At 45.5% G+C, this 24,009-nt stretch overlaps 4 non-coding genes across 4 annotated transcripts; 2 read left to right on the forward strand and 2 right to left on the reverse strand.

The window, feature by feature from the left end:
* Positions 1–2,427: 2,427 nt before the first annotated feature.
* Positions 2,428–2,499, forward strand: TRNAC-GCA (transfer RNA cysteine (anticodon GCA)). The gene has a single exon. It is a non-coding gene; the product is annotated as a tRNA-Cys (tRNA).
* Positions 2,500–6,600: 4,101 nt separating this feature from the next.
* On the forward strand, positions 6,601–6,672 carry TRNAC-GCA (transfer RNA cysteine (anticodon GCA)). Its single transcript has one exon. It is a non-coding gene; the product is annotated as a tRNA-Cys (tRNA).
* Positions 6,673–9,047: 2,375 nt separating this feature from the next.
* Positions 9,048–9,119, reverse strand: TRNAC-GCA (transfer RNA cysteine (anticodon GCA)). Its single transcript has one exon. It is a non-coding gene; the product is annotated as a tRNA-Cys (tRNA).
* Positions 9,120–19,280: 10,161 nt separating this feature from the next.
* TRNAC-GCA (transfer RNA cysteine (anticodon GCA)) lies at positions 19,281–19,352 on the reverse strand. The gene has a single exon. It is a non-coding gene; the product is annotated as a tRNA-Cys (tRNA).
* Positions 19,353–24,009: the final 4,657 nt, after the last annotated feature.

Here is a 24,009-nt window from a genome sequence, read left to right on the forward strand (position 1 = left end):
CATTCCAATCCCAAAGAAAGGCAATGCTAAAGAATGTTCAAACTATCCCACAATTGCACTCATCTCAAACGTTAGCAGAGTAATGCTCAACATTCTCCAAGCGAGGCTCAACAGTATATGGAACCGTGAACTTCCAAATGTTCAAGCTGGATTTAAAAAAGGCAGAGGAACCAGAGATCAAATTGCAACAACCACTGGATCATAGCAAAAGCAAGAGAGTTCCAGAAAAACATCTACTTCTGCTTTATTGACTATGCCGAAGCCTTTGACTGTGTAGATCACAGCACATTGTGGAAAATTCTTCAAGAGATGGGAATACCAGACCACCTGACCTGCCTCCTGAGAAATCTGTATGCAGGTCACGAAGCAACTGTTAGAACCGGACATGGAACAACAGACTGGTTCGAAATTGGGAAAGGAGTACAACAAGGCTGTATATTGTCACCCTGATTATTTAACTTATATTCAGAGAACATCATGCAAAATGCTGGGCTGTATGAAGCCCAGGCTGGAATCAGGATTGCCGGGAGAAATATCAATAACCTCAGATATGCAGATGATACCACCCTTATGGCAGAAGGAGAAGAACTAAAGAGTCTCTTGATGAAAGTGAAAGAGGAGAGTGAAAAAGCTGCCTTAAGGCTCAACATTCAGAAAACTAAGATCATGGCATCCAGTCCCATCACTTCATGGCAAATAGATGGGGAAACAATGGAACCAGTGAAAGACTTTATTTTATTGGGCTCCAAAATCACTGCAGATGGTGACTGCAGCCATGAAATTGAAAGACACTTGCTCCCTGGAAGAAAAGTTATGATCAGCCTAGACAGCATATTGAAAAGCAGAGATGTTACTTTGCCAACAAAGGTCCATATCGTCAAAGCTATGGTTTTTCCAGTAGTCATGTATGGATGTGAGAGTTGGACCATAAAGAAAGCTGAGAGCTGAAGAATGATGCTTTTGAACTGTGGTATTGGAGAAGACTCTTGAGAGTTCCTTGGACTGCAAGGAGAGCAAACCAGTGAATCCTAAAGGAAATCAGTCTTGAACATTCATTGGAAGGACTGATGTTGAAGCTGAAACTCCAATACTTTGGCCACCTGATGTGAAGAACTGACTCATTGGAAAAGACCCTGCTGCTGGGAAAGATTGAAGTCAGGAGAAGGGGATGACAGAGGGTGAGATGCTTGGATGGCATCACCAACTCGATGGACATGAGTTTGGGCAAGCTCCGGTAGTTGGTGATGGACAGGGAGGCCTGGCTTGCTGCAGTCCACGGGGTCGCAAAGAGTCGGACATGACTGCGTGACTGAACCGAACTCAACTGTTGTGATCCACAAAGCCCAAGGCTTTAATATAGTCAATGAAGCAAAAGTAGATGTTTTTCTGGAATTCTCTTGCTTTTGTTATGATCCAAGAGATGTTGGCAATTTGATCTCTTATTCCTCTGCCTTTTCTAAATCCAGCTTGAACATCTGGAAGTTCTTGGTTCATGTACTATTGAAGCCTAGCTCGGAGAATTTTCAGCAATACTTTGCTAGTGTGTGAGATGAGTGCAATTGTGGGGTAGTTTGAACATTCTTTGGCATTGCCTTTCTTTGGGATTGGAGTGAAAACTGACCTTTTCCAGTCCTGTGGTCACTGCTGAGTTTTCCAAAATTGCTGGCATATTGAGTGCAGTACACCCACAGCATCATCTTTTAGGATTGAAATAGCTCAGTTGGAATTCCATCACCTCCACTAGCTTTGTTCATAGCGATGCTTCCTAAGGCCCACTTGACTTTGCACTCCAGGATGTCTGGCTCTAGGTGACTGATCACACCATCGTGGTTATCTGGGTCATTAAGATCTTTCCATACCTTGCCTTTTTCAGAATGTCATATAGTTGGAACCATACAGGAGGTATCCTTTTCAGATTGGCTTCTTTCACCTACTTCTGAGTGTTCCTGATAGTGGTCACATCTCTATTAACTGAAGAAGCAGAGGTTGGTACAGTCATCTGTGTCCCTGACTGAATTTACTAGAAAGTTCCCTGAACTGAGTGTCAGCCCCTGAGGGTTAGACCCTCATGCGGTGAATTTGGATCCTCATTGCCTCCAGTTTCTGTTCTTCAGGTGCCCACTGTGATGGGCACAGTCATCTGATTCTGAAGGCCATTCTGCAGTCAATGTCTAGACTTCTCCAGGCTGCTGCTCACACCCTGGGGCTATAGGCTGGGGGCGGGGCTGGGTGAGATGGGGACACAGGCTGTGTGGCTTTTGAGGAGAGAGCTGGGTGCCTTTTCTGTAGCAGGTTGACCAGTTTTCAAGCAGCAGATCTGGAGGTTTCCAAGAGAGGTCCATCCTGAAATGGCAGCTCATAGGTTTACAGGTAGTCTGGGTGCGGCTGGATAGACAACAACATTAATTAAGTCATACCATCGCAGAAGGGGGTATAGCTCAGGGGTAGAGCATTTGACTGCAGATCAAGAGGTCCCCAGTTCAAATCTGGGTGCCCCCTACTTATTCTTAACTTTTCCCTTTTGGTACTGCATTTCAACTTCTTCCTTATTAGAAATCAATGTAAAGTTTTTTGTTTTTGTTTTTTTTAGAACCAGAAAATTGTGAAGCTTTACTATGGTAGTTGGCAGTTCTTAACTCTGAGTATAAATTAAAATCCCTTGAAGGGTCTATAAAAGCACCGTTTCCCAGGCCCCACCCCAGACCAATTAAATCAGTATATTTGAGGTGGAGCCCAGGTATGGTAAACTCTCCCCAGAGCTCCTAGTCTGCAGCTAAGTTGAAACCACCTTTAGCAGAGATTTCAGAAGCCTTCTCAGAGTAGTTCCCTCACCCCAGCTCTGTTTGTTACTGAGTCCAAGTGAATCCAAAAGACGAGGTGTTGAGGCAAAGAATATTTTATTTGGAAAGCCAGCTGACCGAGAAGATGGCAGACTAATGTCTCAGAGTAATCATCTTGTTGGGGTCTGGATACCAGGTTCTTTTATAGAGTCGGAGGGAGAGAAGCAATGAGGAACTGAAGTCAAAAGGCAGAATAGAGAGGGTGAGGCAGTGGAGAAGTAAAGTGAAAGGGTCTTCAGTCTTTCAGCCTTCAAAGACATCTCTGGGAATGGCCAGCCTTTGGAAGGGGTGCGTAATCTCATCTTTTTCTTATAGCTGTTCACAAGGTGGTCAGGGTCAGATTATCACACTAGGAGCTGAGCAAAGGCACTTTAGTTTACAGTCAGGCAGAGGGGCACTGTTTCTGAGGTAGGCTATTAGGTATGATTGCAGGTGGTGTTAGTGGTAAAGACCCCGCCTGCCAATGCAGGGGACAGAAAAGATTCGATTTCTGGGTCGGGAAGATCCCTGGAGGAGGTCATCGTAGTCCACTCCAGTATTCTTGCCTGGAGAATCCCATGGACAGAAGAGACTGGTGAGCTACGGTTCATAGGGTCACAGAGTCGTGACTGAAGTAACCTAACACACACACACACACACACACACACACACACACACAATAACAAAAGCAACCAAAAACAAGCCAAAGAAACAGTTTCCAACATGGAGTCAGAATTGGCTTCTTCTCTGCAATATGTCTGCCCATCATCTTGTGTTCTGGCTTTCCTCCATTCTGAAGGATATTATTTGTCACTTGACCTTAAAGGCATCCTCCAGGAACAATTGCTGTTTCAGCATTTCTTGGTTTCCTTAATTTTTCCCTGTCTCAGTCCATTCATTCTCTGTGGGACAAGGTGGAACTGATCTATTTCCAAGCCAAACTACCAGGACCCATCACTCCCTGAGAGAGCCCTCCCTGAGAGGGGCTCAGAGAGTGTGCAGAGGATGAAAAATCCACATGTGAACGTGTAAGTTTGGGTTGTGTAATTATTAAAGACAATTTTATGTCTCGTTCAAGCTTTAAAAGTAAACCTCGGCAGAAGGAACCAGTAAATTATATCAACTATCTCAAAACTAGAGAACTCCATGACTTTCTGGCTTGAGAACAAACGTTTTGGTTGATGCTCTAAGAATTCATTGTAGGTTCAGAGCTTAGCATGTAATTCAGAAGTACAGTTCATGGGAATTTTATCATTTTGATTTTATCATCCCCGACATTAACCATCTTTTATGATTTTTCTTACAACTACCTGAAATATGTTTCATGATGTTTCAGGTTATATAAACAGCAGAAATCTATATGAGCTAAAAATAGCCTCTCATAATATATGAGCTAAAAATAGCCTCTTATAATAAAGCTATTTGACTGCAAGAAAGTGCCATTTAAGACAGAGCGCGGTCAACTCTAGTCCTTCTTGAGACTTGGTCTAACTTGATAAGTTGGCAAATACCTCTTTGTTTAACTTCCTGTGTTGTAATTATTCTGTTCCCTCCAAGTTGTCTTATCAACATATGCATACGTGCCTGTAAAAACAAAACTTCTTTAATTTTTAGGGCAGTGCTCCAATTCCTCTTTCATTAAAGTTCATTGATCTTGTTAACAAGAGACTTGAATTTTTAAATTAGTATTTTTCCCTCAGGGAGGTGGCGATTGTTATTCCAGGGTCATAAGCACTTGGACTTTTGGCTTAGAATCTGGTTGCTGGTCCCTTTCTTGTCCTTGCCTTCCCTGGATGCCTCCTGATAGTGAAGGTTATCTCACTGATGGCAGCCTCTGTCTTGCCTCCTCTTTGCTCCTTTTGGTCCTGCAACCCGGCCCATCAGCCCTGAAATCAGGGAACCCCATTGACCGGGGCGATTCCTTCCTTCTTAACCTTTCCCATAAGGTAATGGGCTGTGTGCTCAGTTGTGCCTGACTCTCTATGGCCCCTTGGACTGTGATGTAGCCTGTCGGGCTTCTTTGCCCATGGAATCTTCCAGGCAAGAATACTGGAGCGGATTGCCATTACCTCCTCCAAGGGATGTTCCTGACCCAGGGATTGAACCCAAGTCTCCTGAGTCTGCTGCACTGGCAGGCGTTTTTTTTTTTTTTTTTTTACCACGGAGCCATCAGGGAGTGAATCAGACAGGACTGAGAATGCAGGCTCTGCATGGGAGGCAGTTGCATCCGCCTGTCTCTTGCCCTTCAGGAGGCTCCCTGGGGCCCACCCCACCCCCAGTCTAGTTGTCTCCCTCTGGCTGGGGGGAGGCCTTGTCAGTTGTGTATATAATTTCATCACTTAGCTGGGGCCTGGCCCTTCTTTGAATACCTTGCTCCAAGAATGAATATAAAAAACTTTCTCTGCCTTTAAAAACGCTGCCATCCACATTTCGATTTACAATAAGTCCCCTACATACAAATGAGTTCTGTTCAGAAAGTGTGTTCATAAATCCAATTTGTTCCTGAGTCCAGCTAAGTTAGCCTGGGCACCCAACTAATGCAATCGACTATCTAGTACTACATTGTTATAGGCTTATAATACTTTTCACACATGTAGTATGTACATAAAAAAACAAAAAATAAAATATTTTAATTTTATAGTACAGTACCTTGAAAAGTACAGTAGGGCACTACAACAGCTGATATACTGGGGCTGGCATGCATGTTCTCATCTTTGAAAGTTCAAAACTTGAAGGTTTGTATGTAGGGGACTTACTGTATTGCAAGGCTCAACTAGCCTCAGAGTTAAGCTTTCCTCTAATTATTCTCAGACACTTACATGGGGATGGACACAGGATCTCTGTTCCCTGACCAAGGACTGGATCTGAACCTGAACCTGTACCTGTGTCCCCTGCACTGGGAATGTGGAGTCTTAACCGCTGGACCACCAAGGAAGTGCCCACAGTAGCTTTTTAAAAAGCCCAAATGAACTTACAGCGTACATGCATTTGTCATGCAATTTGCTTTTTTCCACTTAATTGTATTGTTAAGCATCTTTCCATGACACAACTCTGGGCCAATTTTATCTTTTCTTGTTGCATTATATTCCTGTGACTGTACCATAATATTTCTAGCTAATCCCCTGTCAATGGATATTTAGGTCGTTTCCAGTTCACTGCTAAGACAGAAAGAGGCTGCAGTAGGTCTCCACACTTGCTGTGCATTCACGAGTATTTCTGAAGGATACATTCCTACAAGTGGTACTCTTCTAGAGTACCATTTTTCCTAAGTAACATTTTTATTTACAATGGCAACATGCTCAGTATAGAAAAGTTGAAAGAGAAAAACACACAAAAGTTTGAAATCACCTATAATTCTTCTCAGACACACTTTTGGAACTGCCTTTTCACTTGATGAACTCTCATAAACATTATTCTATGTCTTTAAATAACTCTTGGGCATGAGCTGTGAACTTCTTTCAAGTGGGAGAAGACAATGTCACCATGTCACAGTTACATCATCATCCCAGTGTGCCTGACACACAGTAGATGCTCAGTGACTGTTAATACCCAAGAGGATTATCTGAATGATTTGAAATGTCTCCCAACCTGGTCAACCAGGCTACCAAGGGTTCCTTAGCCAGATGCACATTGAAGTGATGGGGGAACAAAGGCTGGTCCCTGGCAGCTAGGAGGCCAGTGTTCCAAAAAGCAGAGCTGACTGGGACATCTCAACCAGAAAGATGGGTTACTGGTATGTCAACACAGTAAAAGATGTTAATTATATCACTCTACCAGGTCAGGGGGTATAGCTCAGGGGTAGAGCATTTGACTGCAGATCAAGAGGTCCCTGGTTCAAATCCAGGTGCCCCCTCTCTTTTCTCACTTTCAATCCCAAAGTGGGTCTGACATTACCTGTCCCCACCCACCTTCTCCAGATCAGGACACCCGGAGAAGACAAAGCCCCACATGGGTTACGACGTAGAGGATCAGCCGATCCTTCGGCTCTGGGATTAAAGCCAAGGAGTGAGGGGGTGGCAGAAGGACTGGCCGGACCCTCCTTGCTTCTTTTCTCTCTCTCCTCTGTGCCGCATCATCGGCTCTGGCCAGGGAGGGGAAGCTGGAATCACAATAAGAACAGGGAAGACGCAGCTGTCCTTAAAAGCTCATCTCTTTGTTCTGGCCAAATGGAGACCCCTGGCCTCTGTGATTGTATACAGCACTCCTCCAGACACTGAGCTGCCCTGTGTCTAGTGAGCCCAGGAGCCCTGCTCTATTGCACCTCGAAGGCATCCCCGCTTGCCACCCCCTTCCGCACCATCCTCTGCCCCCAGCCAGCTGTCCAGGGCCAAGCCATCAGTAGAAGTCCATGGCTGTGTCATCGATGGCCTCTGGACTAAACTAAGGCCACAGTGCCCCAATTGGGATGCACATGGGTCTGTGAGGTAGGAAAGAAGAATGTGCTTTCATGGACATGAAGTTCAAGGCTCCAGGTCAGACTTCCTGAATCAGAAGGGTTGGCCATGAAATCAAAGAACTCCATTTCTTTTTTAAAAAATTATTTATTTATGGCTATGCTGGGTCTTTGTTGCTGCATGGGCTTTCTCTAGTTGTGGCGAGTGGGGGCTACTCTCTCATTTCAGTGTGTGGGCTTCTCATTGCAGTGGCTTCTCTTGTTGCAGAGCACGGGCTCCAGGGCATGTGGGCTTCAGTCGTTGACGTACTGGGCTTAGTTGCTCTGAGGCTTGTGAAATCTTCCTGGACCAGGGATCAAACCCGGGTCCCCTGCATTGGCAGGTGGATTCTTAACCACTGGGCCACCAGAGAAGTTCTCTATATTTTTAAATACAATTTTTTTGGCAAGATCATTTCTTTTGAATTTAAAAAAAATTTATTTGGCTGCATCCTGTTATAGTTGTGCCATGTGGGTTCTAGTTCCCTGACTAGGAATCGAACTTGGGCCCCCTGCCTTGGAAACACAGAGTCTTAGCCACTGGACCAGCAGGAAAGTCTCCACTCTATTTTTAACAAACTCTGGAGAAGATCCCCAAAGAAAGGGAGAATTGGGAATCACCAATTTAGTTTTGTGGTCCATATTATAGGCTCAAAAAGAGGCCATAATTAAGAGATGTGCCTGTGCACACACGCCTGATTAATAATAGGGTTGGGACCAGATCCTCATGGCTGGTTCTCAGGCTCTTCCTACCCACCCAACCCCTACCCCGGGGCAGGGCACAACCTTGCCCACTGCCTTCATCTGCTGCCCATTCCTGTGGCCAAGCCCTGACTGGGTGGGGTGAGATAGACCTTCCCCAGAGATGACCCGAAAGGTTTCCACTTGATGTGTGCGTGTGTGTGTGTGTGTGTGTGTGTGTTCAGTTGTTCAGTCATGTCCGACTCTTTGCAACCCTGTGGGCTGTAGCCTGCCAGGCTTCTCTGTCCATGGGATTTCCCAGGCAAGAAGACTGAAGTGGGATCTTCCCGACCCAGGGATCGAACCTGTGTCTCTTACGTCTCCTGCATTGCAGGTGGATTCTTTACCACTGAGTCACCTGGGAAGCCCTCCACCCGATGTCTGGTACTAAACGAAATAAGCTTGCGTGGGCTTGAAAATCCAACCCTCTTAATCTGCAGTCAGAGGCCACTCCCCTGAGCCAGGAGCCCACTTTCCACCCTTTCCTATGTGACACTGTTTCGTGATTGTGCCCTCCCCTGGGAGGGTCCTCCAGGCTCCCAGTCATTGTATTTTAAGTTTGTATTTTTTAATCTGTTACAATGTTGTTTGTTTTATGTTTTGCTTTTTTGGCCTAGAGGTATGTGGGATCTTCGCTCCCCAGTCAGAGATTGAACCTGCTCCCCCTGCACTGGAAGGTAAAGTCCCAGCCACTGGACCACCAGGGAAGTCTCTCTCCACCCCAGGCATTTCTGTTTCTCCCTGGTCGGCTCTATGGCCTGGCTGACCCGCCCTCTTCTCACCATAAGCTCTTATTCCTCCAGGCTCCTCATTGAGTGCTCAGAAGCTTCTGCTAAAATAGAGGAAGAACGATCCGGTGATGGGTGGGCAAAGAATAAGACAAAAGTCCACCCGAAGCCACGAGAAAGGTCTGACCAAGTGCAGGGGGGTTGGGTGTTGGACCCCACCTGGCTTTGTGGCAGAGGAAGACCTGTAACCATGTGGTCCTGACCCCCCTTCTCTCTTCCTAAAGTTGGGGGGACAGAGCTGTTTCAGGGCATAAAAGCAGGCTCCTTAGGGGGCACCCGGATTTGAACCGGGGACCTCTTGATCTGCAGTCAAATGCCCTACCCCTGAGCTATACCCCCTTTGTGGGACAATTGAGGTTTATTGCTATTAATCCGTGTGCTCCCCGCCCTCACCAGCACACCGTCATTCCTGTTCGTCCCTAGTCTGTTCCTGGGCACCTGGCAGACGGACCTCAGTGCAGACTGACCCTTCTCTGGCCATGAGCTCAGTTCTCCTGTGCTCGTGGGGCCTGGACACTCCTCTACCCTGACCTGAAGCTCCCCTCTCTCAGTACCCACCTGGGGCCTCTACACTGTGCCCTCTAGAAGCACGGATGGACTTTGGGTTTCCATTGCCATCACCTCCTCTGTGATGTTTCCCTTCATCCGTGGCCAAGTCCAGGGGGCCTTGGCAGAGTCTGCAGAGACTTGGTGGACACCAGCGCAGGTATTTGGCCACTAAGCCTGCAGCCTCCACGCAAGGCCCAAATGCAGCTCCAGCTTTCTGCAGGAGGCCCCAAATCAGCAGGTTGGCCTGGCTGAAGAGCTGACCCCTCTGGGGTCCTAGAGACAGGCCTCTCCTTGCCAAGCCCTGCTCTGGAGCAGGACAGACCACCCACCACCGAAGGACAGGCTCTGGCGATGTCACTGACTGATCCTTCTTAGCAGCTAAAACATCAGATGGCTGCCACCCAGGGGGCCATGGAGGACTGTGGCAAAGGTGTGTCAGGAACGGGACTCATTATTCTTGTAACACAGCTAAGTTCTGGGAGGTAAAAAGAAGGGGGTGGTGGGAAGAAAGAAAATATTCTTTCTTGCAGCCATCTCGGATTCCAGGCTGAAGGCACTGCTTGTAAAGCCATGGCTTGTAATTGGTACTGAGACTCCCTCCATCCTGCGCTGTATCTATTCTGGCCCCTTCAGGACCCCGCCTCCTGCACGACCTCCTCCTGGGCTCCACCAGATAGACCTAGGCTTTGGCTCACATCTGCTGCTGTTCTTCCTCCCTCTGGTCCTCGGCTTGGATGGGATCCTCCAGGGGAGGCTATTAGCTGTGACTGTGGTGTTTCAACAGGGCGAGGTATAGGATGTCGTCATTCCTGGGATATTCTGATGTTCCCTCAAATAGTAGACCTCCAGAAGTTTCACAGAGGCAATAGACACCAATAATCTGGAAGATACATGGTTATTAGTCTTTCCCTAGTGAAGAGTTTCCAGGTAAATGGCTGAAGGGCCCTTTGGGGAAATCTAGGAGTAAGTTCACATCCCCCGGTTGGATATTTTGGAAGAATCCTTTACTCAGGTTTACTCAGATTTCCCTTTCAAGGGATGCTGGGCCTCTGAACCGATTCAGATCTGGGAACCAAGTGAGAGGTCAGGAATCTCCTTGTGCTACAAGTTGAGGAGGGGGCAGGCTTCCCACGTCAGCCCCAAGGACCTCATGACCAGTCAGCACAGCCACGCTCTGTGTGGCACGGATCAGAGAGTAACCTCCAACTTGCATCTGGAGGTGAAGAATCACACTTCTTGAACTCTAACACCCTAGCATCCTCCCGTCCCCACTGAAATCAGAGAATCCCTCTCCACTGTAAGATCTCCAGTGAGCATCCCCGTCTATAGAGAACAGTTACTAAAATGTATGTTTTCAAAAATATAGATGCTTCACACACCCATGCATCTCCTAAGACTTTAGCGAAGGGAATCACTGTTGTTTGAATGGGCAATTCACACATGATAAATCAGTGATTCTTCTAATCTGAGAGCATGGGATACCTTTCCATTTCTTTGAGTCATCTTCAATTTCCTTTATCAATGTTTTATAGCATATGTCTTTCACCTCCTCACTCAGATTTATTCCTAGGTGGTTTCTAAAACATGATCTTTAATGGGATTTTTTTCTCTTTCTGATATTTCATTGTTAGTGTAAAGAGATGCAATAATTTCTGTATGTTAATCTTGTACCCTGCTACTTTGCTGAATTTATTATCAGTTCTAGCAGTCTTTGTGTAGAATCCTTAGGGTTTTCTATATAGAGTATCATGTCATCTCCATATAATAATAATTTTACTTCTTCCCATAATCTGTATTTTAGTTAAGGATCACACAGTGGATTTTGAAAGGTTTTATTCAGACTATGTGTGAACTTGGTGTATGTTAATAAAGTGGAATGATTTCTAATCTGCTAAAAAATGATAAGGAAGTCAGTGGAAATATTACAATTCTAAATCTAAATGCACCCAATAACATAGTATCAAAACATATAAAACAAAATGGACAGAAATAAAAAGGAGAAATGGACAAATCCTCAATCATAGGATTGAGGAGACTTTACCTTTCTCAATAACTTATACAACAGGTAAATAATATGGCAGTAAGGTGTGAAGAATCAATTAACAGAGCTGACAAACACGACCTAATTGATATACACATATTATTTTCACAAAGATCAGGATACAAGTTAGAAGGGAAGATGTCGTGATAAGTAAAGGGGACACAAATGGATCCTGAGGTGGCCTGCAGGATTCTCAGGGGATCTTCCTGCAGGGGATTGGATTCCTCCTGCAGGGCATCTTCCCCACCGGGGATCAAACTCGCATCTCTGGTGTCTCCTGCATTGTAGGCAGATTCCTTACTGCTGAGCCACCAGGGAAGGGGGTGGCTAGCAATGTTTTATTTCTTCCTCGGCAGTGGATACATGGGTATCTATAAGTATTTATTAAATACTGTATTAAATAGTACATATAAGCTTTCTATATGTATATTTCACAATTAAAATCTATTTGCTGGTGTTTTCAGACTCTGATGTTGACAGTACATATCTACATGTCTTTTCTGGAGAAAAATTTCACAATATAATGGCTTAAACATCAATAAGCATAAATTCCATGTCTAGGAATTTATGATAAAGCAAAATAAGATGAAAAACAGAGACATGTCTTCAACAGGACCGTTCGCAGAGCTGTCTATAGGAGTGGAATTAGAAACTGCATAGATATCCAACAGAGAAGGGCTGGCTAAATAAATGGTAGCAGCAGCCATATGTAATACTATGCAGCTACTAAGAAAGGTGTCCTGAAAGTTTTTTTTTTATTGGCATGAAAAAGTAATTAAGACTTCTATTGTTAAAAATCATCATAAAACAAGAAGAAGAGTTAATTGCTGTAAGAAAATTATACACACATTATAAACATGTATTATCTCTGAAATGACTTATTTGCTTTTTTCCAGACAATTCAGTCTTGCTTTTTAAAAAAGCAATGGTTTCAATTGTCAGTGTCACTTAAGAAATGCTTTTATCTGAAAAGAAACTGATTCGAATAGGGATTGAAATGGGTCAGCGGAGACAGGTCCTGGCTGCCCAGATTTCACCTGCTTTCTTCCTGATCACGTTGCACAGAAGACGCAGCATCCAGGATGCTGTCTCATCACGCAGTGACACCCGATTCAGGATCTCTGACCTCATCTTGGTGACTCCAGTAGTTTTATTATTTGAGAAAGTTTTTGCATTTCTGCAGAACCAGATAGGTTTTTCTTACAAAGCTTCTGACCCTCATTCACCACTGGTGCAAGCATATCACTGCTTTGATCTTCCAGTTGCCAGAAAGTAAGAACAGAGTGAAAACAGTTGTATCCATTTTTCAGCGAACTTCTTTTCCTAATTTAAGGGTGATTTATTGGAAATGCATCACAAACTTGCTATGACAATGTGAAAGGCAGGACCAAGTCAAACTCCAAGATTCTGAAGTCAGCTTTGAAGACTGCAGTAGCAATCTCACCGTGAGGCTGGAGTAGCCAGGGAAATGCATTTGCAGAATCCAGAACCAGCCAATCTGGGTGCTTTGTCTCTTGCGCAAGGCTCAGATTCCTTCCAAGGAGGGATCATTTGCATGACCCAGTTAGTATCAAGGCATGCTCACTTCTTAGTTATAGAAGGTCTGAGATTCCAATCTTACCAGACTCGATCCAAGTGAAAACCAGAATGCTATTAGGACGGGGAAATGGAGGTTGAGAAGTCAGAGTACTCCCACCCGTCCACAACGTTAGTTATTATTGAGATATTTGCATCAAGAAATGTGAAGAAGCGGTTGCTGTGTTTGCCGTACAGGAATAGTTGTTGTCGCAACTGGACATATGAGAGGATAGAGAAATTGGGAGATCAGTGCTTTCCCATTCTGCACTTTTTGCTTCTGCCAAATATCCCTTTGAACTCGTACCAAGGCTCTTTCTCTTACTGTTGTTTAGTTGCTAAGTCGTGTCTGACTCTCCGTCCATGGGATTTCCCAGGCAAGAATACTGGAGTGGGTTGCCATTTTCTACTCCAGGGGATCTCCTCAACCCAGGGATTGAACCCACGTCTCTTACATTGCAGGCAGATTCTTTACCACTGAGTCACCTGGGAAGCCCTTCTCTTATTACAAAACTCAATTTATTATTAGATGTTATTGGATGAATAAGACAGAAAGTCTAAGCTACCACAGACATTCAAATGGGAGATGTCAAGTTTGTGTGTGTGTGTGTGTGTATGAGTTAAATATTTTTTTAAAAAAGCTTTGGGATTACTATGAATATAAAAGCATATGTACATAGATGTAGAACTTGGCAACTAGTAACCGCTGGCTCTACACAACTACTCAGGGAGACCATGTTTGTGTCTAAGTATTTTTTTTTTTTTTCTTTTTAATTCATCTGTATTTGTTACAACTTTTTAAAGCAGAATGTGACTTGAGCGCTACATTTCCATTCACAAAACTTGCTCCAAGTTACTTTTCCAGCGGCTTTACAACATGCCTGGGCAGGCTTATAATTTTGCTACTCTAAACAATATTTTTCTTTGGAAAACAAGCCCTATGTATGGACAATGACTCCAATCAAGCTGGTTCAGCTTAACACACTAACTTCTAGAGGCCTGGCACTATTTTAACAGGTGGAAGTAGTTACGTTTGTTGTAAGGTGTATATGTAACCTGTGTTAACTTTGTGGTCTGAAGTGTTTAGCTATCAAGCGGATTCTTCAGTAGACCAAAATGTTCTGTCACTGAAGTGTTCTGAAGTATATACCTTGATGTTTAAAAGAAATAGTTGTTAAAGCAAGTTTTCATCTTCTGTGTCTAAGTATTTTAACATCCTTGGTACCATTACCTGAGGAACAGGAAACACTCCCAATAAAAGCTAAGGTGAGGGCAAGATACAGCAACGTGAGTTTCAAGTGTGAGTTGTCCTCACAGTCTCTGAAACTTTGCAGGAGTGGCCGTCACTGAAGGGCAATTGATACCAGAAACGGGGAAAACAATGAACCCAGCTAGGATTGTTATTTGGCAACTGTGCCTTCATTTCTCAGCAGGCTCCATCATTCAGCAGCACAAGCTGAGTTTTTCAGTGCAGTCATTGGGAAGACTGACCATCTCCACCTGAGTCAGAGAAGAGAATGTAGACATTTGAGCTTTCCATCATGTGTCTTTGAGCTTCCCAAAGCCTTCAGACTCAGCCCTTCATACCATCCTCAGAACAACAGCTGGTCTTTCAAAGTTTGGTCCAAGAAAAGGTGATACTCAAAACCGTCAACCACAACCACAGACACTGACCAATCAGAAAGGATGCCAGTTATAAATAGCCATTAAATGCCTTCCGGATGAATAGCCAGCCTCGAATCCAGACAGTCAGTTGCATCTGTGTGATCAATTACTCAGCTACTTTACCGCTGAAAGCCTTGGGTTCCCGGTTTCCTGGCCCCGAAGAATCAAAGGATTTCCACTTTCTTCAGTCCCAATTAGGACAGAAAACCAGTCCTACATCTGCCCTATTTTTCTTTAAAGTCTTTTGTCTGCAACCCATTCCAGTTGTTGTATTAAGCTAGGCACAGTGTTCTAGAAAGAGAAACTGGTAAGACAAGAATTGTCTGATGTTGGAGAGTTCTTGGCACTGAAGGAAGGTTGGAGACATGGGTTCATGAAGCAGGGATGGTCCAAGGGAACCCAGCCAGCCTGCTGGGCAAGTCACGCTGGTTAGGGCGCTACAGGACGGTGCTCGGGCTCTGCCAACTCTGGGCTGTGTATCACTCAGTCTACGGATATCATGTGAGTCAGAGATGCCAGGAGGACAGAGGGAGGAAATAGCCTTTGATTTTGGCTTCTGCAGCTGTCAGCAGAGCCATTTCTTCCACCAGGGCTCACGCTCACACAATAGGGAATCCTTAAAACATGGAAAAGGGTTGAAAGGCTGGGGTAAAATGGAAAAGGAAGCAACACATCTGCCTATAAACAAGGATGCTGTGAGTCATCAATCAGAGGTTTTACTCAGACACAGTCAGTGGCGTCTATAAGCCTGTTTCAATTCTGAACTTTAAGGAAGGGAGCTGAGTTACTACTTATGGGCAGTCACCCCACCTGGCAATGTTGTGCCACTATAACCTGTCACCACTCTCCCATGCCTGTGCCCTCCTCACCTGTCCCACATCCTCCCACCTCTGTACACCTGGCCATGGTCTATGCCTACAGCCCTGCACCCTGTCTTCCCTCAGTCCTGGGCTGAAGGCACCAGCTTCAGCTCTGAGGTTTGCCACCAGAGGTTGTTTAGCATCATACAGGCTTATAAGTTCCAAAGGGCGTCCCCGGTGGCTCAGCGGAAATCTGGCTGAAATGCAGGAGCCGCAGGAGACCTGGGTTCGATTCCTGGGTCGGGAAGAGCCCCTGGAGGAGGGCATGAACCCCCGCCAGTATTCTTGCCTGGAGAATCACAGGGACAGAGGAGCCTGGCGGGCTACACATAGGGTCACAAAGAGTTGGACACGACTGAATGACTTAGCATGCACACACAATTCCAAAATAATCTTCTAGCCACTTAGACTCACTGGATTTTGGCGTCAAGGTTAGCAGCGGAGTGTGTCCTTCCTCAAAACAAAGCTCACATGCCCCTCATTAGTTCTACTAAGTCAGGATTTCTGGGGCTAATCTGTATTTCAAAATTTTTTAATTTTATTTTTTATTGAAGTAGAGTTGTTGTACAATAATATATGTTACAAGTGTATAATGTAGTGATTCACAACTTTTAAAGGTCATATTCCATTTACAGTTATTATAAAATATTGGTTATATTCCCTGTGTTGTACAATATCTCTTTGTAGCTTATTTTATAACCAAATAGCTTGTACCTCTTAATTCCCTATATTGCCCCGTCCTCCTGCTAATCTATATTTTTAATAATGTCCCTAAGTAATTCCGGTGCAGTCAAGCTGGGTAGGGAACCTGTGATTCAGTGTGTCCTCCATAATGTAAATTTTAAAGAAGAACTCAAGAATAAGTGAAACACACACAGATCATTAAAGACAGAACTGTGAGGAGGCTGGCTGGCTACAGTCCATGGGATCGCAAGTGGTTGGACATGACCTAAGCGGTACACACGTACCCCATCATCCGTGTCAGAGAACACAAGGGACCTGAGAAAGCTGACAAGGACCATGGAAAAGTGGTGATGATGGTGACTCGTGGTGACGATGGTGACGAATGCTAAATAGGGTCATTTATCTGTATCTGGTAATAAAGCAAGCTACCAGCAGGGGGCACCGGATTTGAACCGGGGACCTCTTGATCTGCAGTCAAATGCTCTCCCCCTGAGCTATACCCCCTTAACTAAATGAAGGTCCTCCTTAGCTTATTTCACCTGTGTTGCCACACCAAACAGTTCCACAGTATGCTAGAAACTTTGTTCATTCCCAATCAGACTGTGGACATTGGTGGACCCACCACAAACTGAGTAGAGACTGACTTCTGTCCATGAGTTCATCTTTTTTCCATTCCCCAGAGAGCCCACACTTGTCTAATAGACAGTTTTCCACCCTCTAGCCACAAACCGAATTTTTTCAAAAACTGAAGTCTCATCCTCTCCTCTCACTCAGAACCTGGTGAGCATTGTAGTGGGGGAGAGAAGACTGTAAGAACCATAGTTGTATCAGTCAGCGATGCCCATGGTAATGCTTCAAAACAAATAATCCCAGGATTCTAATTCATGCAACAGTAAGCATTTATTTTCATGTTCATAGGGCAGCAGCACAGATGCCAAACAATGATGGATCTCAGCTGGACTTTACCTGGTGGCCCTGCTTCAAGCTGTGGGTCCATCTGTGCTTGGTTTCTCTCTGTGAACTGGGCTTGGGTTTGCTCCCTGTCTGTTCATTCCAGAGTCCCAGTTGGAGGAGTAGCAGCTAGCAGGGGAAGCTTTCTCTTGGAAATGGCAAAAATGCAAAAAGTCATGTCCGACGACGCAAGCAGATCACAAACTTCTGCTTGTATCACATGTGCTTGTATCACAAGACAGAATAAGTGAGTAAGGCAGGGGAAAAGTTTAATCTACCATGGTCTGCCCTCTCAGTCATAATTATTTACAGCTCTACCACATGCAAAATATACTCAGCTTTATCCCAAGTCCTCAAAGCCTCATTCAATCAGACAAAGTTCAGGATCTACATTAGGTCCAGGTGAGGCACCTGGAAACCTATGACAAGTTATCCACCCCCACACAGCCCAAATCCAGTGACAGGACGCTGTAGACTTGTAGTAGTAGACCACTTGCAGTACTTACTGCAATAAACATTTACATTCCCAGACTGGACAAGATAGGAAGCAGATATGAGTATGCAGAAGACCACCATGTGCCCTTCAACCTTTGGGTACAGCCAGAGCCTCCTTCAAGACACTGATTTCAGCACTGGCCAGTCTTATTAATGTTGCATAACAAGCCACCCCCAACCAGTAACACACGACGATAAGCATTTATTGTCACAGCCATGGGTTTGCAGGAATCAGCTAGTCTAGGCTGGGCTGGGCTGGGTGTGTGGGCTTCCAGCTGTGGGCCAGCTGGCCTTGGCGCCTCTCAGTAAGCAGGGCTCAGGGTTGGGTCTTGTGTGCTCATTCAGGGGCCCGGCCAAAGCAGAGAAGCTTTCAGGGTAAGCCTGGCTCAGGGTAAGGGCGGAAGTGCCAGAGGGCAAACCCAACCTCACGAGTAGATCTTGGGGCGCTGCTTGCATCATATCTACCCACATCCTGTTGGCCAAAACAAGTCACATGGTGTGCCAGTTATTGATTTATTGATGCTCAGCTCCAAATTCACCCTTCCATACCTGCTGTGGGACAATGGACTGGGTTCTTTAAGTGTTTCTCCTTCAAGTGAGCACAATATTAACAGCTGTCAGTAGAAGGTGCAGGAGGGACATTGTAGGAGAAAGTGGTCCTCTGCCTAGTTCCTGCTGCAGGTGTTAGCCCCTGGCCCTCCTGTTGCAAGTTGGGCAGTGGTGTGGGTGTGTAAGGACACCTGGTGATGCTCTGCCCCAGGTACACACCCAGAGGACGAATCACTTGGTGACCTTGCAGCCCCAGATGGGCAGGTGACCACTCCTGTACCTGCCAGCCACCCCACCCCATGCAACTGCCTGCCAGCCTCGACTTGCCTCTGCCCAGAAGTCTGGTTTCACATCCTCCCAGTGTGGACACTGCACACTTCAGGCCTCACACCTCCACAAGGCTTACCTGTGTCCCCCAAGGCTGCTTCCTGCTTGCCTGGAAACCATGTGCCAGTCTGGTTGGGGCAACCTGGTGAGCAGGCCACAATCCCACCTTCCTCGATGAGGTCTGAATCCTTAGCTTTGGTGACGGGTTCCCCTTTCAAATTTGCCCTTGACTGGGCCCTTCACCCCAGGGATACCTTTAGGGTTTTCTTTGCACCTTTATGGGGCTTCCCTGGTGGCTCAGACGGCAAAGTGTCTGCCCACAATGTGGGAGGCCCAGGTTTGATCCCTGGGTCAGGAAAATCCCCTGGAGAAGGAAATGGCAACCCACTCCAGGACACGTGCCTGGAAAATCCCATGGTTGGACACGTCTGAGTACTTTCACTTTCTTTCACTTTTGCACCTTTATAGTTATTCCCCTTTCATAGCACAATCATTCTTTATTTTAAACGTCCCTGTTTAAATTACTGTGCAGTTTCTGTCTCCTGATCGGCCTAGACTGATACCTGCAGCAGAGCCCAGAGCAAAGGGACACAGAGCACACTGGCTTCTACAGCAAAGACAGGTCATAAAACAACAGGGGTGGATAGGCTACAGGTGAGTTACAGCGACAGGCCAGTCTGCCTCACTTCACTCTGGCACAGGAGAGAAGACATTTGGAAAGACAACAAGTTCTGGGGAGAAGCCCTCGCGGGGTTATGACAAGCACGTTGTCAAGGGAGCCATTTAGCAATAAAGCAAGCCACCAGGGGGCACCCGGATTTGAACCGGGGACCTCTTGATCTGCAGTCAAATGCTCTACCCCTGAGCTATACCCCCTTACTCTACAACAGCTTCTCATTACCTTACTTCAAGGGTGTTACCACACCCAAGCATTCCATAGCTACTGTCAATTCTATTCATTCCTCACCCGCCTCTGAAACTGGCGAAGCCACCACAAACTGACTGGAGGCCATTCTCGGGCCATGAGTTCACCTTTGCAGCCCCAGAAGTCCCGCCGTTGTCTAAGAGATACCTTTCCATTCTAGTGGCAAACAGTACTGCGGGGAGAGAGGCACCATGTTTGAGAACTAGGGCTTTTAGGGTTGAAACCCCGCCCCCTCCGCGGTCTTCCTCCCTTCCCTCCTCCCCCAGCTCCTCTGACCCCGCCCCCTGCTCTGCTCCATCCTCCCGGCCTCAGCCGCCTTCCTTGCCTGACCCTCCTTCCTTCCCTGACCCTCCATCGCACACTCTGCTCTCCCGGCCTGGTCCCCGCCTGAGGCGGTGTCCTAGGGGCTAAACCCAGGGGAGACTCGCGGAGAGGTGGCGCTCAGATCCTTTGGGGAGCACAATTGGGGAAGCTAAGACCAGGCGTTCAGTTCAGCTCAGTCGCTCAGTCGCGTCCGACTCTTTGTGACCCCATGGACTGCAGCATGCTGGGCTTCCCTGTCCATCACCAACTCCCAGAGCTTGCTCAAACTCATGTCCATCGAGTCAGTGATGCCATCCAAGCATCTCATCCTCTGTCGTCCCCATCTCCTCCCGCCTTCAATCTTTCCCAGCATCAGGGTCTTTTCCAATGAGTCAGCTCTTCCCATCAGGTGGCCAAAGTATTGAAGCCTCAGCTTCACCATCAGTCCTTCCAATGAATGTTCAGGACTGATTTCCTTTATGACTGACTGGTTAGATCTCCTTACAATCCAAGGGACTCTCAAGAGTCTTCTCCAACACCACAGTTCAAAAGCATCAATTCTTCGGTGCTCAGCCTTCTGTATGGTCCAACTCTCACATCCATACATGACTACTGGAAAAACCATAGCTTTGACCAGATGGACCTTTGTTGGCAAAGTAATGTCTCTGCTTTTTAAATATGCTGTCTAGGTTGGTCATGGCTTTTCTTTCAAGCAGCAAGCATCTTTTAATTTCATGACCAGGTATAAAGGCTGTTATTTGGGGGCCCACGGGCTGGGACCAAGAGGCCCTGGTGTGTGGTCAGAGCTCTTTCTTTCTGGCCTGCGGTGGGAGAGCCTGGGCCCTGTGTGTGCCTATTCCCTTGCAGACCTCCAGACACCCCATATCGGAAGAATATTCCTCCCAAGCAGAGGAATATTATTCAGTGATGAAAAGTAACTAGCTATCAAGCCACAAAAAGACATGGAGGAACATTACATGCATATTGCTAAGTGAAAGAGGCCAGTTTGGAAAGGCCATATAGTGTACATTTCCAACTAGATGGCGTTCTGGAAAAGGCAAAACTGTGAAGAGAGCAAACAGATCAGTGGTTACCTGGGATTTGGGATGGGGCAGTGGGATGAATAGGTATGGCAGGGGAATTTTTAGGGCAGTGAAACTATTCTGAAGGATATTGTAATTGTGGGTACTTGACATTATGCATTTGTCAAAACCCACAAAACCATACAATACCAAGTATGAACCTTAATGTTAACCATGGACATTGGTTAATATTAATGCATCAACATTCATTTACTATTTTTAATAAAGGTCCACTAAATCAAATCCCTTACATTATATAATGGAAGTGACAAATAGATTCAAGGAATTAGATCTGATAGACAGAGTGCCTGAAAAACTATAGATGGAGGTTCATAACATTGTACGGGAGACTGTGATCAAAACCATCCCCAAGGAAAAGAAATGCAAAAAGGCAAAATGGTTGTCTGAGGAGGCTTTACAAATAGCTGAGAAAAGAAGAGAAGTGAAAGGCAAAGGAGAAAAGGAAAGATATATCCATCTAATGCACAGTTCCAAAGAATAGCAAGGAGAGATAAGAAAGCCTTCTTAAGTGATCAATGCAAAGAAATAGAGGAAAATAGTAGAATGGGAAAGACTAAAGATTTATTCAAGAAAATTAGAGATACCAAGGGAACATTTCATGCAAAGATGGACACAATAAAGGACAGAAATGGTATGGACCTAACAGAAGCAGAAGATATTAAGAAGAGGTGGCAGGAATACACAGAAGAGCTATACAAAAAAGATCTTCATAACCCAGATAACCACAATAGTGTGATCACTCACCTAGAGCCAGACATCCTGGAATGTGAAGTCAAGTGGGCCTTAGAAAGCATCACTACAAACAAAGCTAGTGAAGGTGATGGAATTCCAGTTGAGCTATTTCAAATCCTAAAAGATGATGCTGTGAAAGTGCATTCAATATGCCAACAAATTTGGAAAACTCAGCAGTGGCCACAGGAATGGAAAAGGTCAGTTTTCATTCCAATCCCAAAGAAAAGCAATGCCAAAGAATGCGCAAACTACCACACAGTTGCACTCATCTCACATGCTAGCAAAGTAATGCTCAAAATTTTCCAAGCCAGGCTTCAACAGTACATGAACCAAGAAATTCAAGATGTTCAAGCTGGTTTTAGAAAAGGCAGCAGAACCAGAGATCAAATTGCCAACATCTGCTAGATCATAGAAAAAGCAAGAGAATTCCAGAAAAACATCTACCTATGCTTCATTGACTATGCTAAAGCCTTTAACTGTGTGGATCACAACAAACTGTAGAAAATTCTGAAAGAGATGGGAATACCAGACCACCTTACCTGTCTCCTGAGAAACCTGTATGCAGGTCAAAAAGCAACAGTTAGAACCACACATGGAAAAATGGACTGGTTCTAAATTGAGAAAGGAGTACATCAAGGCTGTATATTGTCACCCTGCTTATTTGACTTCTATGCAGAGTACATCATGTGAAATACCAGGCTGGATGAGGTACAAGCTGGAATCAAGATTGCTGGGAGAAATATCAATAACCTCAGATACAAAGATGACACCACCATTATGGCATAAAGTGAAGAGGAACTAAAGAGCCTCTTGATGAGGGTGAAAGAGAAGAGTGAAAAAGTTGGCTTAAAACTCAACTTTCAAAAAACTAAGATCTTGGCATCCAGTCCCATCACTTCATGGCAAATAGATGGGGAAACAATGAAAACAGTGACAGACTTTATTTTATTGGGCTACAAAATCACTGCAGGTGGTGACTGAAGTCATGAAATTAAAAGAATCTTGCTCCTTGGAAGAAAAGCTATGATCAACCTAGACAGCATATTAAGAAGCAGAGACATTACTTCACCAACAAAGGTCCATATCGTCAAAGCTGTCGTTTTTCCAGTAGTCATGTATGGATGTGAGAGTTGGACCATAAAGAAGGCTGAGCACTGAAGAATTGATGCTTTTGAACTGTGGTGCTGGAGAATACTCTTGAGAGTCCCTTGGACTGCAAGGAGATCAAACCAGTCAATTCTAAAGGAAATCAGTCCCAAACATACACTGGAAGGACTGATGCTGAAGCTGAAGCTCCAATATTTTGGCCACCTGATGTGAAAAGCCGACTTATTGGAAAAGACCCTGATGCTGGGAAAGATTGAAGTCAGGAGGAGGAGGGGACAACAGAGGATGAGATGCTGGGATGGTATCCCCGACTCAATGGACATGAGTTTGAGTAAACTCCAGGGGCTGGTGATGGACAGGGAAGCCTGGCGTGCTGCAGTCCATGGGGTCGCAAAGAGTTGGGCACAACTGGAGAACAACAACAACACTAATACAAAATTTAATAATGGGGCACCTGGGAGGGGGCAGCTGAGGTGAGGAAATGGAGGGGAGCTCTCTGTACTTCCTGCTCAGTTTTTCTGTAAACCTTAACGTGCTCTAAAAACTAGTCTATTAATTTTTTAAAGTGGCAGCAGTAGGGTTACTTGGATTATGAATCAGAGACCTCGTGATCTGTGTTTAAATGATCTAACTGTGAGCCATGATTATCTAAAAAGCACCTTTCCATACACAGTGCTATCCTGAACTGTAGCACAGCCAGTCACCCAGGTGTCTGTGGCTTCCAGTACCTGGGGGTCTCCATGGCGGAAGCACGACTTTCCCACCACATCTTCCCATCCTCTCCCTCCTTGCTCCTGGCCCTGTCGAGGGCACTGGCTTTGATAATCATATGTGCGTGCTAAGTCACTTCAGCCGTGTCTGACTCTTTGCGACTCTATGGACTATAGCCCGCCAGGAGCCTCTGTCCATGGGATTCTCCAGACAAGAATACTGCAGTGGGCTGCCATGCCCTCCTCCAGGGGATCTTTCCGTCCCAGGGATTGAACCTGCATCTCTTAGTCTCCTGCATTGGCAGGCAGGTTCTTGATCACTTGCACCACCTGGGAAGCCTCTGTTCAGACAAAATGCCCTTGAGAATCATCCAGTATCATCTTCCCAAAAATGTGTCTGATCAGGTAGTGCTGGTCGGGTAGGAAGAGCAGAGAATGTGTTGTTTTTCAAATAAAAGTATCTGGATTCATCCCCAGAGTCTGTGGGGCACAGCTGCTAATTCAGTTGGCTCCTTGGACTTTCCTAACTCACTTGAAAAGAGAAATAGTAATAATAGTAATTGGGAGAGCTGACCAAACACACACAGTTCTCTTAGGATCAAGACAAAGCCTCTAACGCAGGATAAGGAAAACTTGCAACCATTTCCTGAGTC

Source organism: Giraffa tippelskirchi, chromosome 10, assembly GCF_054371585.1.
Source record: "Giraffa tippelskirchi isolate mGirTip1 chromosome 10, T2T-mGirTip1v1.2.pri, whole genome shotgun sequence".
In the NCBI taxonomy this organism is placed as follows: Eukaryota; Metazoa; Chordata; class Mammalia; order Artiodactyla; family Giraffidae; genus Giraffa; species Giraffa tippelskirchi.